The sequence below is a fragment of the Heloderma suspectum genome, chromosome 6, assembly GCF_057233095.1.
Source record: "Heloderma suspectum isolate Gila_16-S chromosome 6, 16-S_ref, whole genome shotgun sequence".
NCBI lineage: Eukaryota > Metazoa > Chordata > Lepidosauria > Squamata > Helodermatidae > Heloderma > Heloderma suspectum.
The window spans coordinates 84,715,765-84,736,784 of NC_139463.1; the positions used below are offsets into that span (position 1 = coordinate 84,715,765).

The following is a 21,020-nucleotide window of genomic DNA, read 5'->3' on the forward strand; positions in this document are numbered from 1 at the left end:
CCCTTACCTGTCGTCGAAGGACGTTCGCAGTGGGAGGGAGGCGCTTCGCTGCTCCCCCCGTGAAGTTCAGGCCGGGGGGGGAGGCTTCCCGCCTCGCCCGGCCACGAACGCGAAAGTTTAAAAAAAAAACAACGCCCCCCTGATAGGCTACGTGACGATTAACGTAGCCTATCACGGCTAGATCTGCAAAGTCAGCCATGATAGGCTACATAAATCGTCACGTAGCCTATCACGGGTGACTTAAAAAAAAAAAAGCGCGTACGCTAATGGCGCCATATGCCGCCATAATGCCGCCATAAGGGCCGCCATTAGCGTACGCGCTTTTTTTTTTTTTAAGTCACCCGTGATAGGCTACGTGATAGGCTACGTGACGATTGACGCAGCCTATCACGGCTGACTTTGCAAATCTAGCCGTGATAGGCTACGTTAATCGTCACATAGCGTATCAGGGGGCATTTTTTTTTCTTTGATTGCAATGGCGGCAGCGGCAGCTGGCCGAAAGACCGGCTGTCGCTCCCGCCCCGCTTGAACACCCGCCGAACCGCCGGCCGGACCCGGCGCCAGGAGGGACATTCAGCGAAGGTAAGTCCCATCATGGGGGGGGGTGCGGGGGCGGGGGGGTTCAGAGGATTTCTCCCCGAAACGTGTTCGGGGGGGCCGAACACATTGGCGCTCAGCCCCCCGAAGTTTCGGGGAGAAATTCTCCGCCATCCCTACCTATGCTTATATTTACCCACCTATGTTATCCTCAAATAGATTACAAAGCATTCACAGAGGAAAACCATAGTAGGAATGAGTGATTTCAACTGTCCTGACTTCTGCTGGAAGTCTAACTCTGTTAAGAATGGAACATCCAATCCATCATTAACTTGATGTGCTGACAACTTCAATTCTCAGAAGGTGGAAGAAGGAAAAAAAGGGATCTTCTATCATGGGTACTGACTAACAGGGAAGAACTGATTAATTAAATGAAAGTGGTGATGCCATTTTGTAGGGTTGTATGAAAGTCACTTACCTTTTCGAAGGGTGACATTCGTGGGGGGGGGGAGGCGCTCCGTCCCTCCCCCTGAAATTCTCCCCAGGCCGGCTCCACTCCACAGTGACTCCACAGACACGGCCACCATTCGCAAAGCAGCGCGAACGGCACCAGATAAGTGTCCCATCTCGTGTGCCTTTCACTGGGTGGGGGGGCAGGGGGCTTCATTCCGCCAAGGATTTCAGGGGGCCGAATGCACTGGCATTTGGCCTCACCGGGATAGATGGTGGAATTCTCTGACATCCCTACCATTTTGTAATGCATTATAGCAAAGGATATGAAACTGAGCAGAAAAAAAACTTGGGTACGATGACAAGGCTAGACATTCTGATGAGGACAGAGGTATGAGAGATACTGAAAAGTGAAATACGGAAGACATACCACAGATTGTTCTAATGAGAAGGAAAAAATGGAAAATCTCTAAAGGAGCCAGTGTGGACATATTGCTGAGCGGAGATGTACAAAAGTCACTTACCTGAATCTGAAACTTGCTTTGCGGTGGGGGGGAGGCGCTCCATCCCTCCCCCCAAAATTCTGGCCGGGGGGAGGTGTCCCATCCCTCCCCGCCGAAATTCTGGCCGGGGGGGAGGCGCCCCATCCCTCCAGCCACGAATCCTGTCCTGCCGGGACACAAATGGCGGCGGCCGTAGCCGCCGCCGTTTGCGTCCCTGCAGTCAACCGTGATAGGCTACGTAAATGTATACATAGCCTATCACGGCTGAGTGGGGGGGGGAACCACGCGTATGCAAATGGCGGCACCCATGGGCACCGCTATTTGCATTCCTTATTTTGGCAGGTGTAGTCTATGTGAACGTTTATGTAGACTATGACGAAAATAAGGGGAACGCTATTTGTGTTCCCCTTATTTTCGCCGTAGTCTACCTAAATGTTTACGTAGACTACACCTGCCAAAATAAGGAACACAAATGGCAGCGCCCGTCGGAAGACCGGCCACCGCCGCTGCTGAACCGTCACCGAACCACCGCCACAGCCGCTGCCGCCAGGGACATTCGCACAAGGTAAGTCCTGTCCCGGGGGGACGGGGGGGCGGACTGTTTCTCCACCAATTTCGGGGGGCCAAATGTGCTGGCATTCGGCATCCCCAAGATTCATGGAGAAATTCTCTGACATCCCTAGGAGACTTAAAAGGACATGTATAGGAGTTGGAAGGAGAGGCCTATAAATAAGAGTGAGTACAATATAGTAGGCCAAGCTTGTAAGGATGGTGTCAAAAAGTTAAAAAGGCAAGCAATGGATGAGGATGAGGAGGCAGTAATAGTACGTTCTCCCACTTTAGGTGATGCAATGTCTTGCACAGGTCCTGAATTGTTTGTTCCATGAAGTAGCTACTGCTTTGCCTACACAGATGACATCTACAGCTGCTGAAAAAAACAAGGAACTCATTTGCAAAAGACAGATACAGTGGAGGTTGGACTGCTGTAAGATAAGGATGGCTGAATTTCATTTCTTCTTTCGGAGAGTAGACTTAGAGCAACAGCCATATACCACTTCCCCAAAGTGTCTTGTACGCTGATTGCCATATCTTTGTATGACCCCCAGCTTCTGACGCTTACTGATTTCTGTTTCTTAGGTGCTTCTTGCTGTTCAGCTCAGGCCTCAGAAGAATGATATAACATTTGGGGGAAAAGATACAGCCCAATAAACCAGCGTTGGAGGACAAGATGGAGAAGATCTCCACAACCACCATGTATTTTCCCTTGGTGCTCAGGTAAGTTGGAACAAAGGAGACCCACACACTGCAAAACACCAACATGCTGAAAGTGATGAACTTGGCTTCGTTAAAGGTGTCGGGCAGCTTCCTAGCAAAGAAAGCGACAACAAAGCTGGCTAGAGCCAAAAATCCCATGTACCCCAGAACACAGTAAAACAGGGGGACAGAGCCTTCATTGCATTCTACCACAATTTCTTCAGCCAAAGATTGCATGTCCAAGTCTGGGAATGGTGGAGCAGTACAGAGCCAAACAGTACAAATAGCTGCTTGAACAAGGGAGCAGGAGAGAACAATGAAACCTGCCAGTCTTTTCCCCATCCAAGTCCTTATCCTGGATCTAGGCTTTGTGGCCACAAATGCCAGAACTACCATAATGGTCTTTGCCAACACAGAAGAAATAGCCACTGAAAAGATGATGCCAAATGCCGTTTGCCGTAGGAGGCAGGTGACTGGCTGAGGGCAGCCAGAGAATAGCAAGGAGCAGAGGAAGCCGAGCAGGAGGGAAATGAGCAGAGTGTAGGTGAGACCACAATTGTTGGCTTTTACGATGGGAGTGTTTTGGTACTTAATGAATATCCCTAGCACCAATGCTGTGACCATGGAAAATGAAAGGGCCATAAAAACTAAACCAATGCTCAAGCTTTCATCATAAGGCAGGAAATTTAAAAGCTTGGGAAGGCATCCATCTTTGTTGCTGTTTGGATATTGATCTTCTGGGCACTCAATACAGTTGTCCACATCTTTAAACCAGAGAAATAATGACATCTCAGTCTCTCAACAAGTATACATTTATACAAGGTTTCCTGCCTTTCCCACTCAGGAATCCTGAAAAAGTAAGTTTCCCAATCCCACAAAAAGAGCCTTACGGATATGCAGTTGCACACATGTGTGGCCTAGGGAGATGTTAAGCTGAATGGATAGAGTGTGGGAGCAGGATAGCATGTAGGATCCCACTGTCCACCCCTCCATGAATTAATGTGTGTGATGGTTCATTACAATGTATGGTGTTGGTCCTATCAAATTCTCATCATAAATAGGGATGGACGAAAGGGACTTACCTTGTCCCGCAGCTTGCTTCGCGGTGGGGGGGAGGCACTTCGGTTCTCCCTCTGAAGTTCAGGCGAGGGGGGGAGGCACCCCACCTCACCCGGCCAAAATTCAGGCCGGGGGGGAAGGCGCCCCATCCCTCGCCGGTGAAATTCAGGCCGGGGAGGAGCACCCCGTCTCCCCGGCCACGAAAAAAAAGTAAACACACACACACACACCCGTGATAGGCTACGTAACGATTTGCGTAGCCTATCATGGCTAGATTTCCAAAGTCAGCCGTGATAGGCTACGTAAATCATCACATAGCCTATCACGGGTGACTTTGGAAAAAAAAAAAAGCGTGTACGCAAATGGCAGCGCTCCATGGGCGCCACCATTTGCGTTCCTTAGTTTGGCACGTCTAGTCTACGTAAAGATTTATGTAGACTACGGCGAAAATAAGGGCAACGCAAATAGCGTTCCCTTATTTTCGCCGTAGTCTATGTAAGTCTTTACATAGACTAGACGTGCCAAAATAAGGAATGCAAATGGCGGCGCCCATGGAGCGCCGCCATTTGCGTACGCGCTTTTTTTTTCCAAAGTCACCCGTGATAGGCTACGTGACAATTTACATAGCCTATCATGGCTGACTTTGGAAATCTAGCCATGATAGGCTACGTAAATCGTCACGTAGCCTATCACGGGTGTTTGGGGTTTTTTTACTTTATTTTGTAATGGTGGCGGCAGCAGCTGGTCAGGAGACCGGCCGCCGACCCTGCCCTCGCCAAAATGCCGCTGAAACGCTGCCGGGACCTGCCGCCAGAAGGTACATTCAGCCACGGTAAGTCCCATCCCGGGGAGGGCGGGGGGCCGGCGGAGAATTTCCCCAACACTTTCGGGGGGCCGAATGCGTCGGCACTCGGCCGCCCGAAGATTCGTGGAGAAATTCTCCGCCATCCCTAACATAAAAAAAAAGCTTTAAGCATTATTTAATCATGTAAAATGCAATGTAAAGATCAACATAATGACTCACCCAATAACTCTGTACATATCTTTCAACAACAAAAAATCAGATCTGGGAAAACAACTAATACGGGTGAACATTATCTCTAAATTAATCATTCCAAAACATCCCAAAGACACTCCTTCTTTCAATAAACCTACCCTCAAACATTTGTTCTTTTCTGTCCCTCATATAATAAGTTAATTTTATCATTATTGCCGCATCCCAGATCTTATTCAAATTCTCATCTTTGAATAAAATGGTTTACTTAATAGAGCTATATTATCGCCTTTTTACTCTAAATCCACGAGAGATCAAAAGGAAATTATAACAGTGCTTTAAATATTTATTTGTGACATGTGTAAGCTTGCCCATAAAGTTCTCTGTTCATTTTGATATGATAATGTGGTATGACACCTACCATTTTGGTTAGAAATCTTCCCCTCTGGACACGGGTCACAATCGTAACAACAGAAAGGCTCCCCTTCCTTTTTCCTTCTAACAGAACTTGGATGGCAGTTGTCATTGCACACTGAAGAGGGTGGCATCTAACCATAAACACAAGCAAGGAAATCCTGAGCCCATGCTTCATAAATGCTTTTCTCAATCAATGTTCCGCATAGATACCAATGGCATCAGGGAGAGAGAGCAACATAGCCTTTTGTATGTAAATCATGTTCATACTTTCTGGGACACGAGAAGTCCTCCTATAATGCTCATTACACAAGATTATATTCACTGCCCTGATTCTTAGTCCATCCATGCCTTTTCAAAGTCAAATGATGTATAATAAATGACAAAGGACAAGCTCAATATAATGTTAATCGTGTGAATTAGGGACAGCTCTCACAGGGGAATCTGACCATTTTTAGGGTCCTTGGATTTCCCCAGAGCCCCAGCTTGGTTTACATTTGATAGCCAAACCCAGGAGATTTCTCCCGAAATCCTGGAAATTTCATGGGTTTTTTTCTCTCCTAAAATCAGAATTTACACAAGTTGCATAAATTGCACAAATTTCATCCTTAATTTGCATAAATTGCAGCTGTAAATATGCTTTGGTTGTGCAAATTGTGGGGTTTGCAAACTTTCAATTTGCACAAACTTGCAATTATGGCTGAAATTTGCACAACGTATGCAAACTGTGGCCAGAAGTTGTGTAAGTGCTGAATTTAAGAGTGATTAAAAAAAAATGCATCCAAAATCTGCCAGCTGGCTTGACTTGATACAGATCAAGTCGGACCACCTCACAGGTAAGGTATGATGACAGACAGACAGACAGATGGATCATAGGCAGATAAATAGATGATAAATAGAAAGATAGATAGTAGATTATCATGTAGGGAGAGATTATTATATACCGATAAATTACCATATATAGATACATTATCAGAGAGAGAGAGAGATCAGATTAAGGAAGGAATGGAAAAGCAAAAGTGCATGGATCAGAAATACACTAATGTATTCATTGCTAAATGGCACCAGTGGGTTATTCCTTCTCAATGCAAACAGACAGGGGGCAGTTTCATCAAGGCCAGAGCAGGGAGGGAAAGGTTAAATCCCCCCTCCCTTCCACTGCAATCCCAGCACTTCTCAGGGGCCACATAATTGCCACTCTTTTTGTTTGTTTATTTTAAGTGAACGTTCATTGCCGTTGTTCAAAAATTCAGTGATTTCACCTAGCACGTCCAATATAATTTCATAAAATGGTAATCAGGAAGAGCATACCCTGTTTTTCCCCAAAAAATATTGTTTCAGTTCAGTGAGCCAGAGTCCAGGGGGCCAATCTGCTGAAAGCTTAGTGAATGTGACCCCCCTGGATGGGTTCCGCCAATATCCCTAGTGTGAATGCAGTTAACAAAATAGCAGGATGAGGGGGCTTGAGCAATGCTGACACCACAGAGAGTGAGGAGAGTTTAACTCTCCATACCCTGTCATGGTAACAATGACCAGACTGCCCCTGCCTCCCCTGCTGCTATTTTCATTGGCAGGGGAGCTTCCATTGGTGCCAACGAGACTTGAGGAATTCAATATTTGTAAATTCCACTGCAAACTGAGCTCCTATGTACTTTCTAGATTAGTGCATACTATCTGCATTATCTACTATGTACTGCATTATCTCCTATGTTTACATTTTCTAAGTGTTTTCATGCATTGAAAAAAAATTAAGTAAGTTTAGAAATGTGAACTTTCATGCAGAGAGAGACAGAGACAGACACAGACACAGGCACAGGCACAGGCACAGGCACAGACACAGAGAGATAGATAGATGATAGGCAGATAGATAGATAGATAGATAGATAGATAGATAGATAGATAACAGATTACTATGTAGAGATTATAATATACAAAGTATCAGAGAGACAGAGAGAGAGAGAGACAGAGAGAGAGATCAGGTTAAAGAAGGAATGGAAAAGCCAAAGTGAAATGGATCAGAAATACACTAATTTATTCATCACTACATGGCACCAATAGATTATTCCTTCTCAATGCAAACAGCAGGTAGGGGGCATTTTCATCAGGGCCAGAGCAGGGAGGGAAAGGTTAAATCCCCCCTTCCCTCCACTGCAGTCCCAGCACTTCTCACGGACCCACATATCAACCATTCTTCCTTTCTTTTTTTTCTTTCTTTTTAAAATGCACATTAAATGCCATAGTTCAAAAATTCAATGATTCCAGCTAGCACGTCCAATATAATTTCACAAAATAGTAATTACAAACAGGAGATAACATTTTTCTAAAATATTGCTTCAGTTCATACAGATTCCTATGCATCAGTAATGGCTGTTCGGGATTTTAAGATATAAAATTATCTGTAGGGAGAACCATGTGGGACAGTTTTCCTTTATTCTAGGGAAAGAAGATTTAATTTGGGAAACTTGGCCCTGATCAGATAATGAATAGCTTCATACCAAATCTGTCAAATAAACTGTCTAGGATTACGGCAGGAAAACATATCCACAGAAGTTTGTACCAGGAGCCAACAATCAGATCCAACCTGGTTAAACATGCTGTGCCATGTGATGATTTCCTCGTTAATAGTGAACTCTTCAGCATGGAAGGCCCATGGGTCCGTCCTTCCAACTTTCACCCTTGAGAAAGATTTATTTGGGAAAGTAACCCAGTTTATTATGTCAAATCCACTTTCCAATTCACCTTTCTCATCCAAAGACACTTGGTCACCAACGCTGTTGTTAAACGAAATTCTCCTCAAGAAAGGATGAAGCTACAGTCGAAGAGAGTTTATTAATTATTTCATATGATAAGGAAATATCCACCCACCATGATCAGCAAGGCAGCTTAACTGCAATATATAAACAGTGGTGTTACTAGGTTTGAGGGGGCTTTGGATGAATTGTTTTCCTGATGCCTACCACCACAACCACCACCCTGTCAGCCCTCTTTTGTTTACCTTGGGGGAATAGAAAGGAGCAGCTCCCTTGCCCTGCTGCCCTGCTTGACCTCCTCATTTCAGACCAGAGAGGCAGTGGCAGCAGTGATGTCTCCTCCTCCTTGCTAATTCACTGATAAAAAGAAATGTTGTGGCAGATGACAAGACAGGGCTACAGCCCCATGGTGAGCAGTTTTAAATGAAAGGTTTTTTCTTTCTTAACTTTGAGTAGCACTGAGCTGAACCAACCAGTTGCTGCTTTTTTAGGGGTGTGGCAAATGTGGGCAGAGGAGAGGAGCAGCAAAGAGATGGTCTTGTCAGGAGCCCTTCTTGTCAAAAGGTTGTTTGGGGCCCTCCCAGACCACAGGGCCCAGCACCTGCACCCCGTGCTCAGGCCCTGGTGGCACCACTGTATACAAGCAATTGATAAAACATAATTAAACATCAGTAAAACAAACAAACAGATGATGGTCAAAGACATCTGTTTGAAAGCAGCAATAAAACACATATCAAGGACCGTAGCTGATGAACACTTACTCAAATACCCTCTAAAATGGAAGCATTCTGATTTGTCTTCTGAACCTCAACTATGAAGGAGCCAAGTAAGCACTCTCTTGGGAAGGAGTTCCACTGTCTAGGCATCACTACTGAAAAGGCCCTGTTTTTCAAATCCACCACTGCATTTCAGGTGGTGGGAGGAGATGGAGTAGGACCTCCACCGAAAAAATAATGAATGGAGAGTTTGATATGCAGAGAGTTGTCTTTGAGCACAAACCTTTCAGAAAATTAAAGGTGAAACCCAGTTCTTCGAACTGGGCCCTAAAAGCACCTGAGCACTAAATGAGCCCCAGGGAAAAGTCTGAGGGTGCATGATGCAGTCACTTTGCTGAAGCTGGGTAGCTGATCAGTGACTGGAACTCCATGCAAGTGTCCTTGAGTTCCCTGATAGAAGAAAGGTGGGATATAAATGCACTAAATAAATGCACTAAATAAATAAATAAATAAACTTTAATGCATAAAACAAAGAGCATGTTTGTTAACGATTGGGGGCTAGGTGCTCTTCCACCATTGATGATAAAGACCGGATCCTTTGCTTCCACCTCCTCCTCTTTGGTAAGGCAAGATTAGGCAGACCTACAAGCCCCGAACACCTGTAGAAGCTCCTAGTAGAAGGAAGTCTGCTTTCTTCTCTTACACTGAGGAACAAATGATGTGGGCTACAAATGCACATGCTCCCATAACTGTGCTTGAGTTGTATGCTATGGTTGCTCATCAGGTTTATTACTTGCACATTTTTGTAGGTGTCATTTGCTGGTTAAGAGGGGTTCCCAGGTTTAGATTAACCATGCAAGTAGAACTCTAAGCCATAGCTATGGCAGCCAAGGCTAAGGACAGAGATTTTTATTTTTATTTTTGGACAGGGAGGGAGGGCAGTGTGAAGGACTGCAGGTTCCAAAGGCTGGCTCCTGACTTACATGCTATGGTTTGCCAGGATCAAGCAGCACAGTAGAGCTTAACATGTAAAACATTCTGTCTGAATTTGAACATAACGGCATTATGCATTTTTCTTCTAATGACAACAGAGCTGCTTTGGTTGTGAGGCCCTGTAGTACCTGCCATGGTTGTGGATGTGGAAGTGCTGTCACCTGTCTGAGCTTGGTATTCCATGAGCGCATGGCACCTAAAGCATGTGCCACGACGTGGACAGCATTGTATATACTGTAGCTTTGAGGAGTCATGCTCATTTCGAAGAAGGGCCCAGAAAGGCTCTGCAGTGTTTCCTTCCCCGTACAAGTTTCATGGCCCTCTCCAGCCGCATCCGCATTTGAAAATAGGCAGTCAAAAGCCTGCTCCCAAAAGTTCTTGATAAAACTGTCTCCATTTGCTGAGTAAGGATCTAGAGTCAGAAGGAAATTTTGGAATCCTGGCACCTCACTGGAGTGAACTGAAAAAGACAAGGTTCCCTGGAAGATATGTATATTCCAGTTCCTGTGAAACTGTACTGCCGGGAAATCCCACTGTGCTGTCATAATCCACACTCTGCCCAGAGTCCCATCCATATTTTCTGTTTCTATTAGCAACAACTTCAAGTCCAATGCGGATTGAGTTTCTGCATATACAACTAGTGCTTTGGCTTTGCTTTGACTGAAAAGTTGGAGCATAAAATCTGTCTTCATGTACCTGTCAGATAATTCAGAAAAACTCGTAAAGGATGGTATTCGTGCAGTGAACGCAGGACAAATGCCACTCTGAGAAAGCACAGGCATCAAGGTCTGCACAAAATTCTCTCCTTTATCATCATCCAATGTGATGATCCCAACCCATGTCCACTGGAAATGCAGGAGTAGTCGGACAACCCCAATGTACTGATATTCTTCATTGGGGACCACACGGTAGATGAAAGGGAACAAGACCTTTGCACTCTGCTTAGGACCAAATAAGTAATAAGAGACCTAAGAAAAAGGCAAATCAATTGCTGAAACAAGAGTAGAGATTAAGTGTGCTTTCAGAGATGATGTAGTGTGGAAATGTTGTATTTATCCTCTCTTTCTTTTCATTCTTTTTGTGCATCGGTTCTCGGATTTGGAATGGATGTGACCACATGAGATGACATGGGATGATGAGTAGTCACACTAGACTCTCCAGCATGTGATATAGGGGCTTGGGGAACTTCAGTGTGGGTGTTCCTGTCACCCAATCCCTCCACTTTTGTTTCTTGGTTGTAACTTGGCAGGGAACATCACAAGCAACACCTTTTTCCCTTAAGCATTTTTTTCTTTGTCCTATTTCTGAAAAAAGCCATATGTCTCACATGCATGTCCTACCTGTGGAATCTTGTAACTATGTAAGATGGTAGCCATGTAGAGGGAGGTTTCAGAGTCAAGTCCTCCAATGGCAGCTATCAGATGTTTCTGTGTGTCACATTTGTAGTTGGGGACAATCCTTTGCAGGCTAAAAAGAAGATTCAGGGTGGTCTGGTATGTCATCTTTTCATTGAAGTAGCTGTCAAAGATGTGGAATCCCAATGTAACATTGGGTAAGATCCTGGAATTCTCATTGATCTCCTTTATTGCAAACACCAAAGCCAGGACATGCTGGTAGTTTTTTGTCACTACACTACAATGAGAGTACAGGCCAAATTACATAAACATTCTAGACCTTATGAATGGCTTCCTACGTCCATTCTGTTCTTACAGTGTCCTCTGCTTTTTTGCAAGGCACTCTATGCATCATTATAGCTACATATATCATTAAAAAGAATGCATCTATAGCTTAAAAACCTTGAGGAACTGAGTGACTTAAGAGCTTTTATTTTTGAAACACACAGAGAGCAGGGTTACTAATCTTCATAATTATTGTGGATTCTTCTTATTTCTGAAGCTCTGTTCATAGTAAGTAAAAAGTTTTTATGGGCAATGTTTGCAGTTTGTGTGGGGGGGTTTTCAGGAAGAGAGAACTGTGTGTCCAAGCAAACTTCAACGAATTCTTCCTTCAGTTTAAAAAGATATGTCTGAATGGGGCTTGGGGAAGCACTATTGAGGAAGACAAAAACAACAGAAAGTATGATGCTTAGTAAATAAATAAATAAATAAATAAATAAATCTAGTAATGCAAAGTTTTCTTGCAGAAATAGATGGAAGGTGTAGTTATAATTAAAATAATGTAACCCATGATTATATTATGGAAAAAGGTCTCTTGATCCTTTTGACGCAGTACATGCCTAGACACTCAATAATTTGCCAAGATGAGACAGTGGTGTGTGTGTTTGTGTGTGTGTGTGTGTGTGTGTGCTTGCACGCGCACATCAGTATCTCAAATGCTGTCCTACAGGCTACATTCACAAAGTTCCTGATATTTGAAATATGAGATCAATATATATATAAAAATCAGAATGTCAATATTTTAATAGGCAATATACTTAGGAAAGCAAAGGGGATGGTGAAAGAAAGACTAAAAGAAGATAGTGAAAATGGAGAAAACATACAACATTGTTTGATTTACTAAAGCCACATAGATTCTCTCAAAGTATATACAAAGGAAAAACATGAGTTGCTGAGAAGAAAATACAAAGGGTTGGATCCAGATTTAAACTGGATCAGCTGTGATGATGGGAGTGGACTTCCCCACCCCCTCCTTCCCATGGCAGCCCTTCCAGGCCCCTGAAAATGCTATGCAGACAGAAGACCCTGTTGAAGGGGGTGAACTGTGGTGTATGGGGGAGGGGGAGATGCCCCAAAATAAGGCAGAGGGAGCTTATGCAAGTGGACCTGTTCCGCTCATAGAAGGTCCCTTCCTCTCACAGAAGGCAGATTCTTTATCCAGCCCACTATTCAGTCCAAAAGACACCCCCCTCCCCAAGAAGGCAGATTACAACTGAAGATGACGTTGGCTGATACACAAAGAAGCCAGAAGGAGAGAGAGTTTTAGCTATAAGCCATTACAAACACGAGGACATTCATATTTGTGCCACAAATTCAGCTCTCAATTTCCTGGCTGCCAATGAAAATACATATTGTAATGTAATTGTCCTTGTCTAATAACAAAAACTATTATGTGATGTTATATAGGGGACATTGGATAATAGAATGGACTATGTCCTCCACAGGTGTTTTACAGAGCACACAGAAATGCTGGCAATTTCTTATAAGGACATCCATAAAGGCATAAGGCAAAAACCTTAGTACTGGGAAGGCAATTCTGCACAGACCTCAGGTAACTGCATCCAAAAAATTAGATTTCCGATGGTCAGTCTTAATTCATAGATATAGCCTAGAAAATCTCAACAAATTGATAGTTAGCATATAAGTCAAAGAAGCTTACTTATACACAATGAGTCTTAATTGTGGTTTAGTCATTGACCTGATCGAAATCAGCTCACTCTCTAGATTTCTAACAAGTCTATGAAAGCAGCAACTCGCTTTTGAGAGTTTAATGGTGAGCCATAGACCAAAGAGAACAAATGAGAAAATGTTAAGGCTGACATCCTATTATGGAGATATAAGAGCTGAACTTGTATTCTTGACTGGACAAACTGATGGACTGTAGAACTGACAAGAGGATGGGAAAGGCAAAATGGAGAAAGGAACAAAGTATCCTATAGAAGGATGTGCAAATGCATTTTTTATCAACCCCAAAAAGGGGGGGGAATAGTAATAGAGACTTATTTATTAACCTTATCCATCACTTATTTTCAGTTCAGCATTATAATAACTTGTCAAAAGACATCTAACAAGAAACAAAAGCATGTCATTGCTTCTATTTTCAACCTATCTTGCCCATAGACATTTCATTGGAAACAAGAAGTTCCTTACACAGGTTCTTCAATAAACATTGCCCAGGGATGTTGATCAAATGACATAGTGTCAAAGAAGGAGAAGAACTGGGAAGAGATAGAACCAATGATGAGATCACCTGGCTGATAATACTCATGCGGGACCTGAAGAGGATCACTCATGCTACAAATAATGGGGCGTTCCTTGCACTCAGTGAGCATCAGAAGCACCAACCACCAAACTGATAGCCACAGTGAGAAGAAAAGCATTGCAAGAAAGGAGGAGATCCCTTTTCTCTTCACACAGTTTCAGTCTCTAGTTTCGTCTAACTAATTATCATACAATGTAGCCTAGTTACAACATCCTGATTTTCTCAGTTCCTGACTCTTCTGGTCAATGGAGGTTCTTTCTGGCTGGGAAAACCTAAACTGCATGCAGCTCTGCATCCCCACACTTTGTCACCCGGAGCCCTGAAAGGCACAATCATGTTTTAATATGTCACTTCACTTTAGCTGGTGATAGTAAGAATAGCCATTGAAAATCTCCCCAGTCGTAGGCCAAAAGTAAGATTAGATTGCTATAATCTGAGGTGATAACAAGGTCCACAATAACCTCCCCAGAGTGCTCTTCTCAAAGGCAGCAGAACAACAGAAGGAAACAAGTTTGTTAGGTGCCATCATGACACACCAGGGACAAGAGTGACACCGGGGCTTAGTAGGACACTGATCAAGACAACATCTCCAGAAGAGCCTTCGGATGAAGCTATGGAGGAAGCGGGCATGGTTGGGATAGAAACTGCTATGCTAACAATGTCTCTGCTCTTCCTGTCTTACATACACTTACCAATGTATCCTGTGTTCTACTCTGGGCTGCTAGTAGTATACATATATTTAGAAACTACTTCTGGCAGCGTGGATGTTCTCGGAGGGCTTCCATGGTGGAGCACTTACATTCAGCGTTGTTATTCATGGATTATATCATCAATCCACATCTCTATGGCCTACACTACAAGCATACCTGTCACCTACACTACCAGAATCATTTCTACATTCCACATCTGTCACTGTAGACCTGTTCAAGTATTCACCTGTATGCGTGAGTGCTGAAAGTGGGTAGAGGATCAGGGCTGTGCATTCTTTTCCCACACCCTATATCTCTGGGTGCACTGGCCCTTCCCCCCCAGTTGAGACCTAGCTGTGTTGAATTGACAGGGAGCTGTACTTGTATTCGCTTGAATGCAAGTAGGACTCTCCACGGAACTGCAGACTCTGCTTCCGTAGTCACAGAACACAGCACCTTGCCAGTGCTGACCCAAGCTCCGGCACTGCCTGACAGGGGAGGGCACATGTGTAACGCTGCTTCATTGCTGATTTTGTCACCGTTGCCGCCCCTATCACTGCCGCTGCAGCATTCCCATCCGCCATCCCCATCCCTGCTTTATCCCCTGGCTGTTGCTTCCTCCACCGCCTGCCCTCTGGCTAACTCTGAGAATTGGCTACTACAGTGCTGCCGGATGGGCATCAACTCCAGAGACCTCCACCAGCTCCATTCTCCCTCTGGGACAAATGTGCAGCCTTGCTAGATTGAGGCAGTGAAGGGGGGACTCCCAGCAAGTTGGTGGGGAAGTCATCGCTCCTCCCACTGCCGCCGGAGGTGGGGAATTCACCCTGCTTCAAGAGAGGGCCAGCCATGATCCTTGCAGGGCCATCTAGTGGAGCTTTCTGAGCAGTTCCAGCTCTACTCCAACTTGTCCCTTGGGGTGATGTGAAAGAACCCTCAGTTGCCCACTCTGACTTCTGGCCAATAATTCCTATTCCAATGATTTGTTTTCTTTTTTAAATCCCCCCGGGCAGGTGGAATTGTGGGATAAACATGGGGTGGGAGGTCAAATACCCCATTCTGGAGCACCACAGTCTTCATCTGAATTCGGGCTGTGCATGCTTCCACTTAGATAAATAAGCCAATCATGCATTGCTCCGCTATGCATGATTTGAAGAGCGTGTAGCTTGGCTCTTGTTTTCCAAGTGCTTTGAGGCTGACATTGCTTGCATCTTCCTTAACCTGGGCACTACAGCTTCAGCCTATGAACTATCTGGTCCTATTTTGTTGGGTGAATTTCATTTGTTGCAGCCTGAAACCTGCTTGGTGGGGTGTGGCTGACCTTATGTCTTCTCAGCCCTTCCCCTTCATTGCTTATGAAGGGTGGGATAGAGGCACTGGTTCCAAGAGGTGATTAAAGCCTCCTTAAGAAAAGGTGCAGTTCCCACAGCCTTGGAAGAGGCACTTCTGGACCCACTCCTAAAGGAAACCCCCTTGTGCTGGAGAGGCAACAATGTGAATAGATGTAAGGGTGTAATTTGTAGGGGTTAATGAAACCCCGCTTACCTGGCTCCGCCGGGTTCTGCAGGTGGGGGGGGCGCTCCGTGCCTTCCCCCGGAATCCTGGCTGGCCGGATCCGCTCCGTGGCCAAGCTGCGGAGCTGCCAGCTGGCTCTGGCCGCCCGCAGCCGGACATCTGGCCACTGGACAGCCCAGCAGGGATGCAAATGGCGGCTGTCGTAGCCGCCATCATTTGCATCCCTGTAGTGAGCCATGATAGGCTACGTAAATATTTACGTAGCCTATCACGGCAGGGGGAAAACCCCAGCATACGCAAATGGCGGTAGCCGCTGCCATTTGCATAGGCTGGGGTTTTTTTCCCCTTGCCATGATAAGCTACGTAAATATTTACATAGCCTATCATGGTGGGGGGGGGGGGAACCCCAGCGTACACAAATGGCGGCAGCTACTGCCATTTGTGTACGCTGGGGTTTCCCCTCCCCCCTGCCGTGATAGGCTATGTAAATACTTACGTAGCCTATCACGGCCTCCGCAGGGATGCAAATGGCATCCCTGCATTAGCTGTGATAGGCTACGTAAGTATTTACATAGCCTATCATGGCTGAAGAAGGAGGAAGCGAATGGCGGCCACAGGACGGCCGCCATTCGCACAGCAGCGTGGACGGGAGCAGGTAAGTGCTCTGTTTCGCGCACCTTTCGTGGGGTCGGGGCGGTGGGCACTTCGTCCCACACGCTTTTCGTGGGTTGGGGGGTGGGGGCTTCTTTCCGCAACGGTTTTCAGGGGGCCGAATGCACTGGCATTCGGCCTCACTGAGATCCATCGTGGAATTCTCTGACATTCCTAGTAATTTGGACCCTTCAATGGTAGATGGAGCTGTGAGCTATCTTGGCTACTAGTCCTGATGTCTATGTGCTACCTCCAGTGCCAGAGGCACTGAGCCTATGCACACCAGTTGCTGGGGAACATGGGTGGGAGGGTGCTGTTGCGCTCATGTCCTGCTTGTGGGCTCCTTGTCAACAGCTGGTTGGCCACTGTGTGAACAGAATGCTCAATGAGATGGACCCTTGGTCTGATCCAGCATGGCTCTTCTTATGTTCTTGTTAGTTTATGAGAGCTTGCTTCTCTTTTTGTCTGTGATCCAAGCCTCATTCCCCTAATTTCCTGTTCCTTCCTGTTCCTCTGCTGAAGCCATGCTGCGTAATGCTGTTTGTAGTCTGTTGTTGCAGTAAAGGATTTGTAAAATGCAGTTCTGCTGTGTGTGAGGCTGAATGATTTTCTCAGCTCTGTAGTACTCAAACACCTTGGACCCAAGCATTGTAAAGTACTGGTAATTGGGGCAATATATTTCTGTACTTCGTTGCAGTACAACTCTAGTGATTCTTGGAGCAGAGTATCTGAATCCTTTCCAATCTGGTTGCAGGCCAAATCCAGATTTAAGATTTGGAAATACAATGTTATTCATCTGCAGCATCATTTAATTTATATGCTCCTTTTCCACAAAATGTGCCCAAAGTGGCTAACAAAACAGCAATACAGCAACAACAAAAGCATACCATTATATCATTATAATAGGACCTCATTACACTCATAAACAAGTCATTTCACAGATACAAACATAATAACGATTCAGATTACTTACAAGATAGTCAAAATCAGACATTGCAGCACAATATCAGTTGTTATCTTTCAGCGATGAGTAAACCAGAGCCCAATAAACTAAATCTTTCCTATGCATTAAGCCTTTAATAAACACTACGAACTGCAACAGCTACACCAGGAAAAACAAAGTTCAGAAAATAGCAGCCAGGTTTCTCACATCCTGCAGCAGATGATCTCTCCCATGCTCCACTCTCTCACGGTGGTGCAGTTCTCAAGGCTTCAACACAGACAAGGATGGTGGTGTTCAGACTCTTCCCCTGTGCTCTGGATGTTTCTGCTGCTCCTGCTGTTCTTGTGGCAGATCTGGGATGATAAAATGATCTTTACCCTGGATCAATGATTGGGTGCTGAATATTGTGTTTTTGGACATCTTTATGCCATTCTTGGAAGTCTTTATGCCATTACAAAGTGGTTTTGAATAAAAGCAGTAAATAGAAGGTCTTGTAACCAGTAGCCAAACATGTTTCAACCTCACGAAGTGTTTCAGTGACTCAAATGCAAGAAATACTGATCTGGCTTCTCCGAGGTTCTAAAGGTGTGTACACAGTTACATAGCTACTTAAATTAAAATATGTTATTCAAACAGCTAAATATGAAGTCTCATAGAATCCTAGTAGGGTTGGAAGGGGCCTACAAGACCATCAAGTCCAACCCCCTGCTCAATGTAGGAATCCAAGTCAGAGCATCCCTGACAGATGGCTGTCCAGCCTCGTCTTGAACACCTCCAGTGTGGGAGAGCCCACCACCTCCCTAGGTAATTGGGTCCATTGTCGTATTGCTCTAACAGTCAGGAAGTTTTTCCTGATGTTCAGCCAGAATCTGGCTTCCTGTAACTTGAGCCCATTATTCTGTGTCCTGCAGTCTGGGATGATCAAGAAGGGATCGTGGCCTTCCTCTCTGTGACAACCTTTCAGGTACTTGAAGAGCGCTATCGTATCTCCCCTCAGTCTTCTCTTCTCAAGGCTAAACATGCCCTGTTCTTTCAGTCTCTCCTCATAGGGCTTTGTTTCCAGCCCCCTGATCATCTTTGTTGCCCTCCTCTGAACCCTCTCCAGTTTGTCTGCATCCTCCTTCAAGTGTGGTGCCCAGAACTGGACACAGTACTCCAGATGTAGCTTCACCAGTGCTGAGTAGAGGGGAACTAGTACTTCCCAGGATTTGAAAGCTATGCTTCTATTAATGCAGCCCCAAATAGCATTGGCATCAAGTAATAGTTCTTCTGCTTATTGGTCTGACAAATTAGATCTGATGTGTCTGACTGACTGCATGGGATTAGATGCAAGCTTCTAGAGAGTCCATTTATCATAACTGAATGTTGATGTCTCATTACTGTCCCAATTGCAAATAAAAATAGGACTTAAATGGATTATTACTTTCTGTTGTTTGTTGTTCAGTCATTCAGTCGTGTCTGACTCTTCGTGACCCTATGGACCATAGCACGCCAGGCCTTCCTGTCCTGCGCTCTCTCCCGGAGTGTGCTCAAGTTCATATTCATTGCATCGGTGATGCTATCTAGGCATCTCATCCTCTGCCATCCCCTTCTCCTTTTGCCTTCAGTCTTTCCCAGCATCACGGTCTTTTCCAGAGAGTTTTCTCTTCGCATTAGGTGGCCAAAATATTTCAGCTTCAGCTTCAGTATCTGTCCTTCCAATGAGCACTCGGGGTTGATTTCCTTTAGGATTGACTGATTTGACCTCCTTGCAGTCCAGGGGACTTGTAAGAGTCTTCTCCAACACCACAGTTCAAAAGCATCAATTCTTCGGCGCTCAGCCTTCCTTATAGTCCAGCTCTCACAGCCATACATTGCTACTGGGAAAACCATAGCTTTGATTAGATGGACCTTTGTCGGCAAGGTGATGTCTCTGCTTCTTACTATGCTGTCTAGGTTTGCCATAGCTTTCCTCCCAAGGAGCAAGCGTCTTTTGATTTCATGGCTACAGTCACTGTCTGCGGTGATCTTGGAGCCCAAGAAAGTAAACTCTGTCACTGCTTCCATTTCTTCCCCTTCTATATGCCAGGAAGTGATGGGGCCAGATGCCATGATCTTCGTTTTTTTAATGTTGAGTTTCAAACCAGCTTTTGCACTCTCCTCTTTCACCCTCAACAAGAGGCTCTTGAGATCCTCTTCGCTTTCTTCCATTAGGGTGGTATCGTCTGCATATCAGAGGTTGTTGATAATTCTCCCAGCAATCTTAATTCTGACCTGTGATTCATCCAACCCGGCGTTTCTCATGATGTACTCTGCATATAAGTTAAATAAGCAGGGCAACAATATGCAGCCTTGTCGTACTCCTTTCCCAATTTTGAACCAATCGGTTGTTCCATGTCTGGTTCTTACTGTTGCTTCTTGACCCTCATACAGGTTTCTCAGGAGACAGGTAAGGTGGTCTGGTACTCCCATCTCTTTCAGAATTTGCCACAGTTTGTTGTGATCCACACAATCAAAGGCTTTAGCATAGTCAATGAAGCAGAAACAGATGTTTTTCTGGAATTCTCTTGCTTTCTCCATGATGCAGCGAATGTTGGCGATTTGATCTCTAGTTCCTCTGCCTCTTCAAAACCCAGCTTGTACTTCCGGTAGTTCTCAGTTCACATACTGCTGAAGCCTAGCTTGTAGGATTTTGAGCATCACCTTGCTGGCATGTGAAATTAGCGCAATTGTATGGTAGTCTGAACACTCTTTGGCGTTGCCCTTCTTTGGAATTGGAATGTAAACTGACCTTTTCCAATCTTGCGGCCATTGTTGAGTGTTCCAAATTTGTTGGCATATTGAATGCAGCACTTTAACAGCATCATCTTTTAGGATTTTAAATAGCTCAGCTGGAAGACTGTCATCTCCGCTAGCTTTGTTGTTACTAATGCTTCCTAAGGCCCACTTGACTTCACTCTCGAGGATGTCCGGCTCAAGTTCAGTGACCGCACTATCATGGCTATCAGGGACATTCAGATCTTTCCATTAATTACTTTCTAGCTAGTAGTAAATAGGGTCCAAGCAGATCAGTCATGTAGCACTTACCTCCCAATTCTTGCTGTACAGTCCTTGTAACGTCCCATTTCAGGGTCCTAAAACTGTCCTTTCTCTTCAGGTAAATCCACACCTGCTGCTTCATTGCTCAATGGCTGAAACATCTATTGATGTCTGCACGTGCGAAGCTGCCATGAGAGGTAACCTCACTTCACCTCAGACAAAATGAAGGCTGCTTACATATTGATGTTCAGTTTATCAACACTGGGTGAGCACTTGGAGTTCTTCATATATAGCCTTGCTAACTTGTGGCAAATCAGCCCCATGAGATTCAGTGGGAATAAGAGCTTTGGGTGTTTCCTAGTTGGACAACCTCCCCCTTCCCTTCTAGAAATGTAGCTGAACAAAGAACATGCCCAGAACTGACCAGGCATCTATAAGCCACAAAATCCACCTTACTACACATGCCAGGATGACTCTTCCCCTTCAGCCTTACAGGGATATGCAAGAATCACCTGAAAGATGCATGATCAGGTCATCCCAAGTCACTATTTGATCAGTTTTATTTTCCTCCACTGGGGGCTACCCAGCCCCTGTA

General features: G+C 45.0%; 1 pseudogene; it reads right to left on the reverse strand.

Moving 5' to 3' along the window:
* Positions 1–2,606: 2,606 nt before the first annotated feature.
* Positions 2,607–20,567, reverse strand: LOC146341642 (vomeronasal type-2 receptor 26-like; annotated as a pseudogene).
* Positions 20,568–21,020: the final 453 nt, after the last annotated feature.